At 40.2% G+C, this 20351-nt stretch overlaps 1 protein-coding gene and 1 pseudogene across 2 annotated transcripts in view; one reads left to right on the top strand and one right to left on the bottom strand.

Annotated features, from left to right (window-relative positions):
- ASB8 (ankyrin repeat and SOCS box containing 8) overlaps positions 1–20351 on the bottom strand; it is a 36959-nt gene that overhangs the window by 14515 nt on the left and 2093 nt on the right. The window contains exon 2 of one of the 2 annotated variants that reach the window (XM_028531750.1): positions 18978–19094. The exons of the other annotated variant lie outside the window; for it this stretch is intronic. The gene's annotated coding sequence lies outside the window, so the exon portion shown is untranslated. The remainder of the gene's footprint in view (positions 1–18977; positions 19095–20351) is intronic. 2 annotated transcript variants of the gene reach the window in all.
- Positions 972–6941, top strand: LOC118498538 (annotated as a pseudogene).

Below are 20351 nucleotides of genomic sequence, written 5' to 3'. Positions count from 1 at the left end.
GAACAGTGAAATGCCTCTATGTACTGGCCCTGAGAAAGAACTCCAAGGCACTATGAAAGGAAGATCAAGAGGGCACTTTGGAAATAGAGTAAAAGAAAAAAAAGAGTTCAGAGAACTATAATGTCAGCCTCATGAAATTTTTTGTGCACTTAAACCTTGTCCTAGAGACACTAATTCACCCGAGAAAAGAACAGTATTAATGTGCAGCAGGGGTAGTCTCACAAGGCATGCCATCGGGATGAAACAAGGACTTCTTTCAGGAACTGCTCGGGGCAGACGTGCTCTCTGTATTCAAACTCCACTCTTTTTCTTCTTCCCCTTCACTCTCCCCAAGGCTTGAGGAATTTATGAATCACTGTTTTATGTTTTTAAGTTAGCTTTTCATTAATGTTTTATTATTTCTGGCCCTACCATCAGTCCACTATCCAAATAATTTTGAAAGATTTTGAAACTTCAAAGAGAAAAATTGTCTGAGGGATATTGAAAAAAGTTATAGAAAAAATATAAATAACAATGTTAATAATAGTATTTTAAATTCTTATTCATGATATCATTTTCCCCAAAATGTGGGCAGTTATAGCTAAATTTCCTAGCAAATCAAGACTGCAGTAGACAAACTCCAGCAGGAGAGATTTTCAGATTGTTCAAGGGAGGGAAATTAACAGAGGAAATGCCACTTGCATGGTACCAGTGGGCGGTCTAGACTGATCTGGAGAATCCTGCTGGCAAGGAAATGACTGGAATCTCTGAATCAATTTCAGAGGCTTGAGAAGCAAACTAGGGTTGATCTCAGAATTTTGTGCTCGCTTGAGTCCAGTGCTACATAGGAGTATGTCTCCCCCTGGAGGGCAGATAGAGCATTTGTTCCTTCAGGCTTCTTGCTCAGAGTTCAGCAATAATTAGTTCTTCGTTCATCCATCCATCCAACAGATACTTATTAACTTCTATTACTATGATGTTCCTTATGATAGATGCTGAATATCCAGATGAAGATCGACATTAAGATCAACATGGTCCTTGCCTCCAGGGAAACTAGTTTAGTGTGAGAAATAAGCATTAGATACGGAATCCTGAATGCCTAAAAAAATCACAATAGCGATTAGAAAAAGTTTGGAAGGCAATATGGCCATTTAATAGAGTACCTCAGTCATACTAGGAGATCAATGAAACTTGTGTGAGCACATACCTGGAAGATGAATAAATATAACCAGATCAGAAGTGCGGGGGAGGTGCAGGGAGTGGGCTTTGCAACAAATGAAAAAGAGTGCTCAAAGACTCCAAGGGAAAAGAGCTTAGGAAGTTGGAGGAAGAGAAAGCGGCTGGAATAAGGAATTGGGGGATACAAGTTGAAGATGGCAAAGCAGAAGTGCTCCCGATCAGGCAGTGCTTTAGGGGATATGTTAAGAATTCTAAAACTTTATCCAAAAAGAATAGAAAGCTATTGATAGGTTTTATAATCACATCTGTGTTTTCCAGGATCATTTTGATTTCCTGATAAATGATGGATTATAGATGACGATGAATAAGGATTAAAACAGGGAAAACGGAAGTTAGGTGATCCAGGCAAGAAACAAGGGGAACTTGGACGACGGTAGTGGCCATAACAAAGGAGAGAAGGGAGAATTTGAAGTATTTTACTGTGAGAATTGATAAAACTTGGTGATTTATTACACACTGAAGGTGAAAGGGTACAGATTGCCAAGAATAATTCCTAGATTTTTTTTTGTGAGCTCCTGGATGAACCAAGGAGCCATTTACAAAGATAGGAACTGGAGAAGAACTGTGTGTGTGTGTGTGTGTGTGTGTGTGTGAGAGAGAGAGAGACAGAGAGGGGTGAAGGGGTCTGATCAAATATCAGCTCATCAAATATTCATTAAGGCTTCCAATATATGGCAGGCACTGTATTTGGCACTAGACACTGGAAGTGAAAAAGTGAAGGCAGTACGGGATCCTCACCTGAAAAAGCTTCTGGCTAACAGAGTTATCCTTTAGTAACTCCTGATACCATTAACGGATTACTTCAGTATAAAGTATCTATGCAAGATTGAACAATATCCAGAAGGAGCCCAGAAAAAGGCACCTGTGCACAACCTGGGGGTTCAGGGAAGAACTTTTAGAGGAGACAATAAGTGAACAAAGTCTCGGGGTTAGAGGGAGTAAGTACAGTAACAGAAGTTGGGAGTTTCCCCCATCCCTACCAGGGAAAAAGATAGAATAGTTTATTTAGACTGGCCATTCTATTGAAAACAATTAAAATACTAGCTAGAATTTTTAAAAAATCTGCTTGAAAGTATCCAAGATAGTTTCAAATGGGATTCTTTAAATACCTATAATCCCAATTCTTTTCCAAAGCACAGAAAAAATGACAACTTCAAAAAATTCCCTATAAAATAAATATAACATGGAAACTAAAATTTGAAAAAGATTATATAGAAGAGTAAACTACATACCAACCTCGTTCATTAATATCAATGCAAAAATCCTAAATAAAACACTAGCAAATGGAATCAAACGGCAGGACATGTTATGACCAAATGGAAATTGTTTCTGAAATGCGAAGATGGTTTAATGTTAGGAAATACATTAATATATTTAATAATAACTATATGTTTTTAAAAGGTCTTATAGTTATCTCCATAGTGCTGGGAAAACATTTGAGAAAGTTCAAGACATATTCCTAATAAAATAATTTTCAAAAGAAGAAGAGAAGAATCTTTTTCTCAGCATCATAAAGCATCTTGCTTACTGGCATCTTAATATTTTAATGGGAAAACATTGGAGCCATTCCTGCTGATGTCAAAAACAAAACAAGGATGTCCGCTCTCACCATAACACCTGACATGGTGTTGGAAGTTATTTGCCAGTGTTGCTACAGAGAAAACAAATAAATGCGTGAAAATTATAAATCATATGATGGCGTGTCTAGAAAATGGAAGCAATCGGTGGAAACACTACTGCAGACAAAGAGATGATTCAGGGCCCTGGCAGGTGGCTCAGTTAGGCAGAGCATCACCCCATCGCGCCAAGGTTGGGACTCCCTCCCTGGTCAGGGCACATACAAGAGTCAGTCAGTGAATGCATCAATGGGTGGAACAACAAATCGATGCCTCTCTCTTTCCCTTTCTCACTCCCTCCTCTTTCCCCTCTCTCTCAAATTAATAAATTTTTTAAAAGATTCAATAAGGCAGTAGAACATAAAAGCAATTTACAGAAGGCTTCATAGCTACAAGGAAGAACCAGTTAGAACATAGAAGACAACATCAACATTCCATTTGCAATAGCAACCATAATTATAAAACTCCTAGGAATAAAATTAACAAGAGATATATAAAAACCTGAGAAAAACTTTGCTTATAATACTCTCAAAGACACAAAAGTGGAATCAAGCAAATGAAAGATACCTTATATAAGTTTGTAAATTTAATATAATTTCAATACAAATTCTAAGATTTTTGTTTGTTTTAATTAGACAAATTGATTTTTTTTACTTTAAGTATGGACTCATAGGAAGTTATAAAATAATGTATGGGAAGGCCTCATATATCCTTTGCCCAGTTTCCCTAATGGTGGCATCTTGTATAACTATGTACAATATGAATATCAGGAAATTGTCATTGGTACAATTCAAAGGGCTTATTCAAATGTCATCAGTTATGTATGCAGTCATTTGTCTATGTACATAGTGATATACAATTTTGTCATATGTATAGATTGGTGTAACCACCACCAACATAATTAAATCAAACTACAGAATTTTTCCATCATCATAATGCATCTTTGCATTATCACTATGTAGGCTAATTTACTTTTAAGTTCACATGAAAAAAATGAACAAGAACTTACAGGAAAATATTAAAAGGAAAAGCAATGAAGAGAGACTGGTCTTATCAGACATCTAAAACAACTAAGACAGCCCTGACTGGTGTGGCTCAGTGGATTGAGTGCTGGCCAGCAAGAGGTCGCAGGTTCAATTCCCAGTCAAGGCACATGCTGGGGTTGTGGGCCAGGTCCCCAGATGGGGGCGTGTGTGAGGCAACAGATCAATGTATGTGTGGGCACCTTGCTGTATGTCTCACACATCAGTGTTTCTCTCCCTCTCTCTCTCTCCCTTCCCCTCTCTCTAAAAATACATAAATAAAACCTTTTTTTAAAAGTTAAAAAATAAATAAAATAATTAAGACTGTAGAATTGGTAGGTGAATAGACAGATATACTAATGGATGCATCAATCCAATACATAAAGAAATTTAATGTATGATAAAAATGTTGCAAAACAATGAAAAATAGACTTTAAATACATGTTGTTGAAACAACTGGGTATCATTTGGAAAAGGAAAATTGGATCCATAACTTACATTGCACACCAAGATGAACTCCACATGGATCAGCTAACTAAACATAACAAAAATGGAAACCCTAAAAACTATACATGAAAACATTGGTAGATTTCTGTATAATAGACCCATGGAGATAATCGAAAAGCATTTCTATGATTTAAAATCTAGAATCAATAAAAGACTGGAAAATTCTATTATATAATTTTTTAAAATATTGCATGGCCTCAACACCATAAGTAAAACCAGAGACATGATTCACTAGACAAAATATTTGCAACTATACCACAGGAAAGAGTGAAAAATAAAAACACATAAATCCAGTAGAAAAGTGAGCATAAAACATGAACAGGTAGTTTTTAAAAATTCATGCAAGTGGCCCTTAAAACAGTGAAACAGACTCAACTCACTCAAAAAAGAAAAGCAAATTCCATTACACTGAGATAGCATTTCTTACTGTGTTGTCGAAAATCCAAAAGTTTAAGAGCGCTGTTTGTTGCCATAACTCTGGGGGAAGACAGTGATATGCTGCTGGTGAAAGTACAGAATGATTCAGTCCTGAAGGAAGGGAATTGGGGGTTACTTTGCAAAATTACAAACAGATGTATTCTTCCTTTTACCCAGAAATCATATTTTCTAGGTATCTAGACTAAAAGTACACTCACATGAACTTGAAATGATGCATGCACAAATGCATGCATCATCATTTATTTATTGTGGCATTATTTTAATTGCAAAAAACTAGTAACACCCCAATACCACCAACAGTGAGCAGTTGAATAGCTAAATAAATGATTTCTATGTGTTCCTGTAGAACAGTTGTCACAGTGTAATATGTGAGGTGAGGTGCAGAACAGTGTGTATGGTAGGTACTTTTGTACCAAATAAAACACTGAAGGCTAATCCAGAAACTTACAAAAATGGCATTGTAGTAGCTGGGAAGGGGGATTTGGGATCAGGGCATAGGAATGGAAAGACTCCGACTACACCTTTTTACGTGGTTTTGACTTTAGAATCATGAAATTATTTTACATATTCAAAGAGTCATTTAAACCAAAAAGAGTAAAAAGAGCAATCCCTAAAATTGAAAACAACTAAAATAAACCTAAGTGTATATGAGATTGGTAACATAACCAAAGAATTGTTTCAAATTACTTCAGAACACAAAACTCTGCCCTTCTCTAGTAGGATATATTCTAAGAACAGAACAAACTGCAAAGAACTAACTTCACTGTGTAGTTTTGTTGTTCGTACTAATGCTGGTATTGTGAGAGTGTTTTATGTATGTTATAAGGTAAAGTGAATAAGTTCAGTGTAAGAAGTAATAAAAAGAGCGCAGGCTGCGAACCAAAGTGTCGCAGGTTTGATTCCCAGCCAGGGTACATTCCTGGGTTGCAGGCCATAACCCCCAGCAACCGCACATTGATGTTTCTCTCTCTCTCTCTCTCTCTCTCTATCTTCCTCCCTTCCCTCTCTAAAAATAAATAAATAAAATCTTTAAAAATTAAAAAAAAAAAAGAAGTAATAAAATGTAAACTCAAATAAATTTAAAAATTAGTGCTTTACTTAAATTTAAATCTGTAAGCTGTAGATATGCTGAAGAAGGCAACAATCTCACTGAAGAGCATGAACAAATGAAGTAACTCAGAGCTACGGATGAGTCTCTGAGTGAAGAAAACTGTCCTTCGGTGACCCAAGTGTGATGATTCCTCAGAAAACTTCTGTGAAGCTGATGACATACAGAACCCTGATACTGAGTATGTAGCTTGTTCTTAATTCTAAGCATTATACAGTTATAAGAGAGCAGATTCTTGGAAGACGGCGAATATAATCCTCTGTGAAGAAAACTATTTCGAGTCACAGTGAAAAGACCTTTAAGTATTTTCCCTTCTGATAAAAGGAAATGAAGAGGATGTTTTTCACTGATGGCTACAAGATTTCTGTGTAAAAACAAAAAGGGCTATCTACAGACTTGTATCTGAACTAGGTGCAAGCACTAATGTGCATTAGAGTGTAAGACAGCCTTACAAGCTACCTGTTTGGAAAAGAGATGGAGACACACATTACAGAATTTCACCAGTGGGTTTGACAGAATTTTGACCACAGGGGAAAATCCAAGAGGCCTTGTATTTTCTCTATTTGCAAGAATTAAGGCCTTGACTTCTGGTCAAGATGGTGGCACAGGCCGACATGGCTTGCCTCTTCGCACAACCAGGACAATATTAAACCTAAAATATAGAACAGCCATCACTCAGAACTCACTGAAATTGAGTTGAATAGACATCTGACAACTACATAATAAAAGACTGGTAGGAGGGGTGCAAGGCAGAACAGGCTGTTCCCACACCAACTGTGGTATATAAAAATTCAGGAGGGATATCTCAGGAGCAAGGAGTCCCAACCCCACACCAGGCCCCCCAACCCAGGGTTCCAGTACCAGAAAGATAAGTCCCCACAACTTCTGGCTGCAAAAACCAGTGGGGTCTGGCACCGGGAGGAGGCTTGATGGACACCAGTGGCAGGCAAGGAAAGGCTGAGGTATTTAGCATCCAGCTGTTGTCCCCTTTCTGGGCCCTCCCCCACAGAGTCAGCAAACCTGGTGCCTTAACTAAGATTCCATCAACCTGGCTAAAAGCCAGGTTTGACCCACTTTGGAGATCCCCAGAGACTCCACTCCACCCAACTTATGGGTCCATTCAAACTGCTTTTCCATATGAATGGCTCATGCTTCACAACTTTATAAATCCTTCTCAAACAAGCAGCAGCTGGCCTTAGTGAGCCCCAGGCCCAGAACTAGCAGCCTAGATTCATAGCTTGGCTTCACCTGGAAATCTCTAACCCCAGCACAAGTAGCAACCATCTCACATTGCTTCACAGCTCAGGAAGGACGGCCTCAGGCAAAACACAGGTGGGGGCCGATCTTGGCCTCCACCACCTGAGAAACCCCAGGGCCAGCGCACCCAGTGGACAGCTACAGACTGCTTCAGAGCACTACCATCCTGCTCCCGAACAGCTAATCCTCCATGGAAGGCAGAGGCTGATGGTCAGTGGTCACAGCCAAATGTAGCAGCTGTGCAAATCCCTCCCATTGATTTGCCAACAGCCACCAAGGCTCAACTACAAGAGAAGAGTGTACTCAGCCCACATGAAGGGTGCAGCTTGGGTAACAGGGGAGGCCTACAGGACACCTACTACATTAGGCCACACTACCAAGATACAGAGTCAAAGCAACTCCACCTAATACATAGAAACAAACACAGGGAGGCTGCCAAAATGAGGACACAAAGAAACATGGCCCAAATGAAAGAACAAATCAAAACTCCAGAAAAAGAACTAAACAAAAAGGAGATAAGCAATCTATCAGATGCAGAGTTCAGAACACTGTTTATAAGGATGCTCAAGGAACTTAGTGAGGACCTCAGCAGCCGAAAAAAGACCCAGCAGAAATGAAGGATACACTAATTGAAATAAAAACCAATTTACAGGGAAACAACAGTAGAGTGAATGAAACTGAGAATCAAATCAATGATTTGGAACATAAGGAAGCAAAAAAACAACCAATCAGAAAACAAGAAGAAAAGAGAATCCAAAAAAATGAGGATAGTGTAAGCAGCCTGTGGGACAACTTTAAGCAATCCAACATTCACTTCATAGGGGTGCCAGAGGGCAAAGAGAAAGAGCAAGATATTGGAAATTTATTTGAAAAAGTAATAAAAGAAAACTTTCCTAATTTGCTGAAAAAAATAAACATGGAAGTCCAGGAAGCACAGAGAATCCTAAACAAGATGGTTGCACAGAGACCCACCCCAAGACGCATCATAATTAAAATGCCAAAGATTAAAGATAAAGAGGGGTTGGGTGTGGGAGAATGGGTGAGAGGTGAGGGGATTAAGAAGTACAAATCGGTAGTCACAGAATAGCCATGCAGATGTAAAGTACAGTATAGGAAATGGAGTAGCCAAGGAGCTTACATGAATGACCTGTTGACAAGAACAATGGGTCTGACATGGCCTGAGGGAGTGGGAGGTGCTGGGTAGAGGGGGGCAAATGAGGAAAATCAGGACAACTGTAATAGCATAATCAATAAAATATAATTTTAAAAAGAAAAAATTAAAACCTCTTTCTAAAGTATTACCATTCTCTAGGCACCCAGATTTTCAACTATTCACTGGAAATGAAGTTCAATATTTAGAAAACAAAGTTATTCTTGGAAATATTTCACAAAGCCAAATCATTTCTTTTGTATTTTTATGCTCATTTTTTTTGTTTAGGATAGAAAATGGAGCACGATGATTACAGGCAGAATTTAGTCTGCATTATAGAAATCTTTCCAAAAGTATGGGTTGTGTTGGTAAGCTTAAATGTCAAATGTGGGAAAATATTCAGACTCAGGGTTTGGACACTGCTTTGAAGGTCTTATTTTCAAAGAAACTGACAGCAAGTATGCAGAAAGTAGGCTCACTTATGAATACCACCTAACCAAACAAGAAATAGTATCATTGTTTATTGCATTTGCAAGAATTTCAAAAGTGTAAAAGAATTGGAAAACTTCAGGAACTTGCTGCAGAATACTCAAAAAAATTAGTTGAAATGTGTCTGTGTCTGGAAATGGAGGCCAGAGTAGGAGAGCAATAAAAGTTAAAAGTCAAAATTTTTATATGAAGTTACTTTCCTTTTTTGTTTTTGAAAAAATGTTAGAGAGAGGGAAAGGGAGGAAGAGGGAGAGAAACATCAATGTGCAGTTGCCTGTCATGCGCCCCCTACTGGCGACTTGGCCTGCAACACAGGCATGTGCTCTGAAGGAGTCCAACTGGCAACTCTTTGGTTCATAAACCAGCACTCAATCCACTAATCTACACAAGCCAGGGCTAAAGTTACTTTCATTAAAGGAGGATTATGTTGTTTAAGCAGTTTTATTTTGTAATTGAGTTAAATTTAATATGTATGTTATTGTCAGTCAAAGTAATACTTGCATACTGTGGCACATATTCTATAGTTTAACATTGAATAAAAGCAGGATTATCAAATTTTTAAAAAATGAATAAAATTAAGAATTTTCATGGCGAAACTACAGCAAATTATAGACTACAAATAAAAGATTAGAGAACTTGAAGACAGAGAAGCAGAAACTACTCAAAATGCAGTACTGAGAGAAAAAGAACTGACAGAGAAAGGATCGGAGCACAGTGCTCTGTGAGAGCACTCAAGCAGTTTGATATACATGTACCTGAAGACTCAGAAGAGCTGGGGCTAAAAAAAATAATTAAAGAAATAATGGCAAAATTTTCCAAAATTTGAAAGCTCAATGAAATTAAGGCAGAATAAACTTAAAGAAAGCCAAGACACATCATAATCAAAGTACTTAAACCAAGAGTAAAGAAAAACAATTCTAAAAGCAGCCACGTGAAAAAAGACATATTTCATATACAGCAGGCATTGGCAAACTACGGCCCACGGGTCAGATCTGATTCACCTCCTGTTTCTGTAAATGAAGCTGAGTTGGAACACAGCCCCATGCAGTCATTTATTATTTGCTATGGCTGCTTCTGTGCTACGGTGTCATGGCTGAGCAGCTGCAGCAGGGACTATATGGTTTACAAACCCTAACAGACTCACTATCTGGCCCTTTACAGAAAAGTTTGCCATCTCCTGGTATAGAAGGACAAAATAATAATAAAATACCAGCAGATTTCTTTTGCATCTTTCCTTTTGTAATCCTCACCCAAGGACGTATTTATTGATTTTAGGGAGAGAAACACTAATGTGAGATAGAAACATCCATCAATTGCCTCCCACAGGTGCCCTGACTGGGGATCAAACCCAAAACCTAAGTGTGTGTTCTGACCAGGAAATGAACCTGCAACCTTTTTGTGTACCGGATGATGCTCCAACCAACTGAACCACCCCACCAGGGCTGCCAGCTGATATCTTTAAAAGCTATGCAAGCAGAAGCCAAGGTAAACCCAGAAGTTTTTACCCATCAAAAATATCTTTCAGCCCTGGCTGGTGTGGCTCAGTGGTTTGAATGATGATGGCCTGCAAACTGAAAGGTTACCGGTTCAATTCCTAGTCAGGGCATATGCCTGGGTTGCAAGCCAGGTCCCTGGTTGGGGGCATGCAAGAGAGAGGCAACCACACATTGATGTTTCTCTACCTGTCTTTCTCCCTCCCTTCCCTTCTCTCTGAAAAGAAATAAAATCTTTAAAAAAGATATCTTTCAAAAATAAAGATGAAATAAAGACTATTTTAAACAAAGAAAAAAATAAAATGTTAAAGGAAGTTCTTCAGGCAGAAGTAAAATATTAGATAAAAAATTTGATTCAGTAAAAGAGAGTATGAAAGGTGATAAGTTGTAAAATATAAAAATATTTTTCTCACATTTTAATCTTTTGAACAGATAAATGACTAGAGTACAAGTAGTAAAAGTGCACTTGGGGCTCCAGTACAAGTAGCAGTAATAGGTGTGACAATAAGAACACCAAGGACATGAGGGAGGGAGTGACCATGTGTCGTGGTAAGGTTCTTGCACTAGCTGAAGGTAGACTGATAAGTTGAAGCTATATCTTGTTGAACTCTTGAGCTGCATCGTCCAATAAAGTAGTTACTCACCACATGTGGCTATTAAAATTAGGGCAAATTAAAAAGTCAGTTTCTTAGTCACACTAGCTACACTTCAATTATTAAATAACCACATGTGACTAGTGGTTGCCCATGGTGGACAGTGCAACTATAGAACAATTCCACCTCCACAGAAAGTTCTACTGGGAAGCGCTGCTCTAAAGCAATAACAACAACAATAAAACAAAGCAAAAGAAAGTGAAAAGGAGAGGAAGAGCTAATTAGGAATCATTTAAAGATTCATTTAGTCTAAATATTGGAATGGAAATAAAAAAAAACAAAGAACAGATGAGACAAATAGGAAACAAAAATAGCAAGCTAATAGGTTGAAATCCAATCTTATCAATAATTTTAATAAAATTAAATGGTTTAAATATCTCAGTAAAGGACAGAGATGGTCAGACTGGACAAAAAGTAAGACCCACGTATTCTGTCTGTAAGAAACCCACCTTCAACATAAAGGCACAGATATCATAAAAAGAAAAAGTGAAAAATGTACCATGGAAACATTAAGCCCCCAAAATCTGAAATAACTTCATTAATATCAGACTAGTAATTATCAGAGCATTGAATATTAGCAGGAATAAAAAAAGGCCATTTCATAATGATAAAGTGGTCATAACAATTCTAAAGTATTAAAGACATAATAAAAGAGCTTCAAAATATACGAAGCAAAATCTAATAGAAATGAAAAATGGATAAATTCACAAATATCATTTAAACCCAAATATTAATTTTTACTATTAAATATAAGTGGACTAAATGCTCTAAATAAAAGACAAAAATACCACAATAGATAAAAGGCAAAGCAAAACAAAATCTGTCTATGTGCTGTCTACCAGAAATGCACTTAAAAGCTAAGGAAAACGAGGTTGAGCATAGATTGGAAAAGGATGTATCATGTTCCCCATCCAAGGGGAAGCTGTTGCAATTATACTGTATTAATATAAGTCAAAATGAACTTTAAGGCAAAAAGCATTACTACTGAACAAGAAAACTACCTAATAATGAAAAATGTTCAATTCACCAGGAAAATCTGACAATTTGAAAATATAAATTACACTTACAATATAGCCCCTGAATACATATAGCAACGCTTATCAGAACTACAAGGACAAATTCACAAACAGAGTGGGAGATTACAATAACCCCTTATTAGTAATGTGTAGTATAAGTAGACAAAATCAGTTAGGATATAGAAGGTTTTTATAAACAGTTTATAAATTTGTTTTAAATGTACTACATATCCAAACCTTGCACTTAATAAATGCAAAACACATTCTTTCATGGTGCATATACTTAACAATTATCAACAAAAACTTGTCTATTGGATAAATTTTAATAAATTTATAAAGGTTGAAATTGAACAGAAAGTGTTCCTCAACTACTAGATTTAAGCTATTGATCAATAAGAAAAAGACAATTAGAAAATTTCCATGCTTGGAAATTAATATTCATTTATTCAACAAATATTTAATGTATGCTTACTGTGAGCTAGATTCTGTTCAAGGCACTTGGGATTATATCAGAGAGAAATTAATAATTAAAACTCTGACAAATACCCAGTGTGGGAGAGAATGTGAAGTAATGAGAATATTTACTCTGCTGGTGAAGTGTAAATTATTGCAACCACTTCTGAAAACAATTTGATATTCTCTAGTAGAGCTGAAGGTGAGCATAACCTATGATTCAGCAAGTTCATCCATATGTATAAACTTTGGAAAGTCTTTTGCACCATGAGACGTGTACAAGAATATTCATAGCAGCATTGCCACTAACAGCCCAAATTTGAAAAAAATGGGAATGCCTATCAACAGCAGAATGCAGATACATACATGGCAGTGTATTCACACAGTGAAACACAGTAGAAAAATAAAACTGAACAAGCACAGGTATCCCAACAACTTTGATGACTTTTATGTATACAATGTAAAAAAGAAGCAAAACACAAAACAATAAATTTTGTGATCCCATTCACACAAACTTTGAAAGAACAAATTCATTGCAATGCCATCTATATAATGTTCAAAAACAGGCAAAATTACACTATATTGTTCAGGGACGTATAGACACATGATTGATAAATTGTTTAAAAAGGTAATTATGATCAATATATCAAGATAGAGTTTACCCACAGGAGGGAGATGGTTTTGACTCCAGCATGGGAATGGGGGACTTCAGGCCGCAGAGGGGAGGAAATGCTTGCAATATTCTGCTTATTTGACCTGGGCAGTGATTACACAGGTATTGTCTTTATTCATTAAATTGTTCATGTATGTTTATTTAACTTTATATATATGTTTGTGTTACATTTCACAATTAATAAGGATCCAAAAGAAAAGGAAAGAAAGGCATTTTAAACACAGAGAACAGCATGAATAAAGGCGTGGCAGCATGAAAGTATGCTGGGGTATGGGAATTACGAGTAGATTTGTGCATCTTGATGGTAAACGGAGGCAGAAAGAGGTGAAAAACGGAGGCTGGAGGATGTAAGCCTTTGGGACACTTTAAGATGGGTTGTAAAAAGACTCGAATCTGAACTTGAGGTGGATTCTTCTGACTGCTGTGAGGAGGTGGGTGGAAGGGAGGAGAGAATAGGGAAGGAGCAAAGGAGAGGCTGAAAGGGAAACTAGTACAGTCCTCCGGGCGGGCAATAACAAGGACCTGAGATTTCCTAGTAGAAATGGGGAAGAGGAAATAGGTTAAAGAAGTAACTGCATCAGAGATTACGATAATCTTCCTATTTTGAAAAACACTGCCACTGCAGGACTCTTCCAATTTTGGGTTTGTGGTTAAAATGTGGGCCTATAGGCACAAGGCAGGCATTGCACCTGTGAACTGTGAGCATGTGGTTGACCACAGGAAAGGGAGCTGTTCTCATGCGATGGGCTTCGGGGTCTGGGTGAAAAGCTGGGCGGGGCAGGGCCCTTCTCCTCAGGGTGCTGCAGTACTCTGAGGGTGTGGATTACATTTCCAGGACTCTGTCCCTGAAACTATCGTGAACACTAGAGCAGTTCCCATTCGTGTGTGTGGGATGGGACAACAAGGCAGCTGACAATGCCTTACTGGCCTGGGGATAGCACCTCATGGCAAAAGGGAAGTAGTAGGAACCTCTTTTGATGGTATTTTTAGGGTCTCTTGAGAGGCATGGAGAGGGCATGAATAGATGTATTAGTAAGAGTAGTAAGATCTACAAAATTATGTATGAATTTCTACATCAAAATCCCATAGACTTACTCAAGATATGACAGGTGTGAAGTGGAAGCTAGCAGAAGTCAGTATTGAAGGATGCTAAATTTCTAAAAATTCTTTTAGATGGAAGGGAAGTCTGTGCTAGACATACAATAGTCCACATCCTGCCCAGATACTTGGACATAACTTGGTATAAATTGAACTGATACTCTGGCAAAATTGCCCATGGTACCAGGAATTACGAGTGTGCTCAGATGGCATAGCATTATTAATGCCTAATGAGGATTTTGACTTGGAGCCGAATCAGGCCCTCAGCTACTGGCAGCTTTCTGGAGGCAGAAGATATATGGGGAGGATGGAGGATGCATGAGGCCCTGCAGCAGGGCTCCGAAGGCCTGCGTATGTGGCCAACGACCCAACACCGCTTAGACTGGAACTGGTCAGAGTGGCGCAGGACAAATGACTGAACGTGCACTGATGGAAAAAGCTTCTGCAAGTGTGGACACGGGAGAAGCTGCTGCAGTGGGCAATGCAGAAAGGGAAGACAGGGCGGACACCAGCAACACAGGTTTCGTTGGAATGAAAGGTTATTTCCAGTGGACTGCATGAGAGGTTGGAAGGTTCCCTGGAATTCTTGTTCGGAGTAAAGTTAATATGGAAGAGAAAGAAAGGAGGGTGGGGAATGTCCTTTAGTCCTAAAAGTGGTTTGAGGGCACAGAGCCAGCAACTAGAAAACCAGTTCAGGCCTTCACTGCGGGGGTGGTGTGTATGGCTCAACCCCTGGCTGAGTCTATGAGACACTAGCAGGGTATTCAACCTTTTGGCATCTCTGGGCCACACTAGAAGAAGAGTTGTCTTGGGCCACACAGTAAATGAAAACTGATGAGCAAAAAAAAAAAAAAAAAGGTTTTAAGTAAATTGATGATTTTGTGTTGGGCCACATTCATAGCCATCCTAGGCTGCATGGGGCTCCCGGGCCGCAGGTTGGACACCCCTGCACTAGAGTCTCTTGAGAGCTTGGACAGCTGGACTCCCTCTTCTAGTCAGAGGCTCATAAGGGTCCAGGGTCCTTGAAAATTACCACGCCCATTTCTCTTTACAAGAGTGGAGATGAGCAGACCTCCACAAAAGGCAAGCCACGCTCCCAGACCGAGATAATTCAGTCTAACGTGTGACAGACAAAACCCACAACAAGATGAATATTCTCAGCCTCTCCATCTTTCCTACCCTCCAGGACGCGCCCCTGTCATTGACGGCTGGGGCTCCCAACACCTGTGCAGATTAGGGGAATTAGGGACAGAATCAAAGGAGCTGAAACAAGGACAAGGAATTTCCTCCTGCTGCAGAGAAAAAGAATACATCCGGGAATCAGTAAAAGGGTGGGGTGGGGTGGGGCAAAGCAAGGGCTGTGTGAGAAAGTCTGGTGGTGTTTGGGAAGCAAGGAGAGGGAATGGCAGACGGCTGTGCCACAACGCGTGAGATGAATGGAGAGGAGAGCAGTTTAAGATGCTTTCCTCTATGCTAAGAATGTAAACCTTTTATGAATTTTCCCAGAGACTATAAGAAAAATCTACACTGCTTTTTAATTCGTTTTGGCCATTGGCTGTGTTTCTTTTGAAGGTGATGTCATGCTGAGGTGGGCCACAAGGCAACTCAGCTTCATAACAGTTGAATTTGGGGAGTATTGTCTGGGACTGCGGACCTAGGACACAGCAGGTAAAGGAGCCAAGCCAGTGTCTTCACCATGCCTGTTGGGTGAATAATGCACAAAGTACACAGACTCCAAAATGGGACTGGGGGTAAGCCAGACAGACCCCCAGGTAGAGGAAAATGGCATAGACTACTAAGAATCATAATTTTAGCAGGAATGTTATGTTTGGGACTAGGGATGGAGATTCATGCCTATGCAGCATGGAGTCTTCCCCCTACCTTGGCCTACGAGGCTGGAATAAAGAAATAGCACAGCTAGGTGATTCCCAGAGGACAGGTAACAGGCAGGAAGCAGAAGAGGAGTGTGCAGGAGTTATTTTTCCTCACTATAGGGCATACTTTAGTGTCATGGCCAGAGTATCCATTATACCCGCTTTTGCTTGAGAATAGACTCACTCAGCAAACCCTGGAGCACTGGTGTCCGGAGAGCCCAGCCCTGTGACCCAGCAAGCTCACTGAGGCTCTGCTTCTGTCCCTCTTATTTTTCTGAGACCAGATCCTTCTATTCTTTGTCTGGTTTTCGGCGAGAATTCCTAAAGTAATCTGGTCTGAATATGATGCATCAATTGTCTCCTCCTTACATTTTCAAGTCTTGCTACTGGTCCATTTCCCCGGTTCCCACCTACCCTTAGTTCTCATGTCTGACCTGGAGCTTGACTGGATCAGCTGTACCTCTTGATCTCTGCACCTGTTTCCCATGTTCTTGTGTGCTTGTCCAATAATTTGCCCTCACTCTAGGCTCAGACCCCTTGAACTCTGAGTGGACTTCATGCTAGTGCCTCTGGGCAGCATGATGCAGTCTTACGCTAAAAGCCTTGACATACATGGCATCCTCAACAAGAGTGGCAAAGAGCCTTGTGTGATGGCATAATCCAGCTCCTGCTGTGTGGGGGCTATGTTTAAAGTAAGGGTAAGGGGAAGATGAGAGGCCCTCCAGCTACAGGACAATGCTCCAGCCACCTGAGGCACACTAGCCAGGAAGAGAGGCCCTATATTGGAGACAGGGTGACTCCTAGTAGACAGAAGGCAGGAACTCACCTGAAGGGTACGGGAGCTGGCAAGATAAAATCATCCATGCCAAACTCTGGTCAAGAGATGTGAAGTAACAGACCTAGGCAAAACCCCTGCAAGTTATGTCAGTCTTTTCTGATTACAGCAGAGCTCTTCGGGGAAGAATTGAACCTGTAAGCCCTGAGAATATGCTTGCTATAAATATGATCAGAAACTTAAGCTGTGTAAGCTTAGCTGATTGGCTGTGTGTGTGTGCACATACATCTTGTCTCTGTTTCCAGTTTCCCTGTGTGTGTGTGTTTTTTTTTTGTAATGTCCTTTGGTAAATGCCAGGCCACATTGGCTTGCTTAGGGAAAGCAAGGAAAAGCATTTTTGTCTTCTTCTGAGCTTCAGGAATAACCTATGGGGCCCACAGTGGAGGTAGGAGATAACCAAAGTAAGAGTGCCACAAGTTTGTGGAATGAAGTAAGGAAAGAAAGAACAAGCAAATGGGATTGCATCATTTGTTTTAAAAAATACGGTACTGCCCTGGCTGGTGTAGCTCAGTGGGTTGAGTGTGGGCCTGCGAACCAAAGGGTTGGCGGTTTGATTCCTAGTCAGAGCACATGCCTGGATTGCAGGCCAGGTTCCCAGTAGGGGGTGTGTAAGAGGCAACCACACACTGATGTCTCTCCCCTCTCTCCTGCCCTTCCCCTCTCTCTAAAAATAAATAAATAAAATCTTTAAAAATCAATAAATAGCCCTGGCTGGTGTAGCTCAGTGGATTGAGTGCGGGCTGCGAACCAAAGCATCACAGGTTCGATTCCCAGTCAGGGCACATGCCTGGGTTGTGGGCCGGGTCCCCAGTGGGGGCCACATGAGAGGCAACCACACATTGATGTTTCTCTCTCTCTCTTTCTCCCTCCCTTCTCAACTCTAAAAATAAATAAATAAAATATTTAAAATAAATAAATAAAATGTAAAAAAATTAAAAAATACAATACTGTAGGGGTTTTAATTTGTCATATATTTGTTTAAGAAAATCAATTTTCTAACAGTTGTATAATACTTGATTTTATCAGCAATGCCTTAGATGAAACATTCTGCTATTTAGGATATTTCCCCACTTATTTCTATTTTAATAACAGTAAGACAGGCATAGGCCAAACAGCTCTTTAGTACCACAGAAGCTCCTCTGGACCAGCCCACTTCACTAGAGTATGCAACCAGGGAAATCCAAGGTAACGCATTTGCTATCCTTGAATCTCTAGTATACAGAACACTCATCCATACCTAGCTCTTCCCCATGTTGGAGTGATATAATTTGTTTCTCCTCCCCAGATTTATTTCTTCTTGTGAACTTCATTTTTGGTTTCTGGTCATTTGGCTTCTCTAATTTACTAAGGCCATTATTAGTTTGTATGCTACTGCCCAGGTACTTTTTGCTTTTCAATCTGAAGTCATCTGTAAACATGTTAAATTCAAATTTTCTTCCCTCTCCTACTCCACACCTCGAACAGGGAAAGAAGTTGTCACAAAGGTTAAGACACTCAGTGTACGTCTTTACCTGGGTACTGGGCCTGCCCAGGTGGAATCATCCTCATACACAGCCCCCCAACCCCCGTACTCACTCCTTCCACACACTGTCAATAGTTCTCCCTTTCACCTGTTAGCTGATGCAGAAAATTATTCAGAGTTAGAAATAATATTGTAGTCCGGCCAGGATGACAGCATAGGTAAACATGGCTCACCACCTCACACAACCACATCAAAATTACAACTAAAATATAGAACAACCGTCACTTAGAACCATCAGAAATAGAGTTGAATGGAAGTCTGACAACTACAGAATTAAAAAATAAACAACCTACATACATCCAGACTGGGAGGAGGGGCAGAGACACAAAACAGGCTGGTCCCACAACCACGTGTAATAGGTAAAAATTCAGGAGGGATATCTTGGAAGTGAGGAGTCCCAGCCCCACACCAGGTCCCCCAGCCCAGGGTTCCAGTGCCAGGAAGATAAGTCCCCATAACTTCTTGCTGTGAAGACCCTCAGTAGGGATTGAGTCAGTGGAAGAAACTTCTGGGGTCCCAAGCAGTTCCTCTTAAAGAACCCACAAACAGACTTACTCAGACTCACTCCCTCTGAGCTCCAGCACCAGGGTAGCAACTTGAAAGGCACCAGTGGCATACAGGGAGGAACTGAAGTGTCTGGCATCCAGGTGAGAGCTGTGGGACAGTTTTCTCCTAGACAGAAAGAGAGGCAGAGGCCATTGTCCCTTTTCTGAACCCTTTCCCCACAGAGCCACATAGCTAGCTGCCACATCTAAGACTCCATCAACCTGGCCATCACTGTTTGTCCCACCCAACTTACAGTCCATCCAAGCTGTTAAAAGGGACTTTTCCACATGAATGGCTGGTCTTGGCTCATGCTTCACAACTTTCTAAATCCTCTCAAATAAGCAACAGCCAACCTCAGTGAACCCCCAGCTGCCCCTACCTCTTGTGAAGTGGCCCCAGGCCCAGCGCTAGCAGCAGCCAGCCTAGATTCATAGGTTGGCTTCACCTGGAAATCTCCAAGCCCAGTACAATTAGCAGCCATCTCAGATTGCTTTATTGCTCAGGAACACAGGTGGGAGCTGAACTTGCCTTGCACCACTCAGGAAACCCCAAGGATAGCATACCCAGTGGACAGCTACAGACCACATCAGAGCACTACCACCCTGCCCCTGCACAGCTGGCCTTCCGTGGAGAGCAGAGGCTGATGGTCAGTGGTCATAGCCAGTCCTTTCAGCTGACTGGTTTGGGCAAATCTCTTCCATTGACCTTCCAACAGCAATCAAGTCTCAACTACAAGAGGAGGGTGTACTCAGCCCACACAGAAGGTACACCTTGAGTACCCAGCTTAGGTGATAGGAGTGGCTGTGCCACCGGACCCTACAAGACACTTGCTACATTAGGCCACACTACCAAGACACAGAATCAAAGCAGCTCTACCTAATACACAGAAACAGACACAGGGAGGCTGCCAAAATAAGGAAACATGGCCGAAATGAAAGAACAGATCGAAACTCCAGAAAAAGAGCTAAATGAAATAAAGATAAGCAATCTATTAGATGCAGAGTTCAAAACACTGGTTATAAGGATGCTCAAGGGACTTAGTAAGGACCTCAACAGCATAAAAAAGATCCATTCAGAAGCAAAGGATATACTAATTGAAATAAAGACCAATTTACAGGGAAATAACAATAGAGTGGATGAAGCTGAGAATCGAGCTAATGATTTGGAAGATAAGGACACAAGGACGCAACACACACACACACACACACACACACACACACACACAAAACAAGCAATCAGAATAAGAAGAAAAAAGAATCCAAAATAATGAGAATAGTGTAAGCAGCCTCTGACACAACGTCAAGAGGTCCAACATTTGCATTATAGGGGTGCACAAAGGAGAAGAGAAAGAGCAAGAAGTTGAAAATCTATTTGAAAAAATAA

This window comes from Phyllostomus discolor, chromosome 2 (genome assembly GCF_004126475.2).
Source record: "Phyllostomus discolor isolate MPI-MPIP mPhyDis1 chromosome 2, mPhyDis1.pri.v3, whole genome shotgun sequence".
Classification (NCBI taxonomy): domain Eukaryota; kingdom Metazoa; phylum Chordata; class Mammalia; order Chiroptera; family Phyllostomidae; genus Phyllostomus; species Phyllostomus discolor.
The sequence above is the reverse complement of the archived record's forward strand: the minus strand, read 5'-3'. Positions and strand labels throughout refer to the sequence as shown.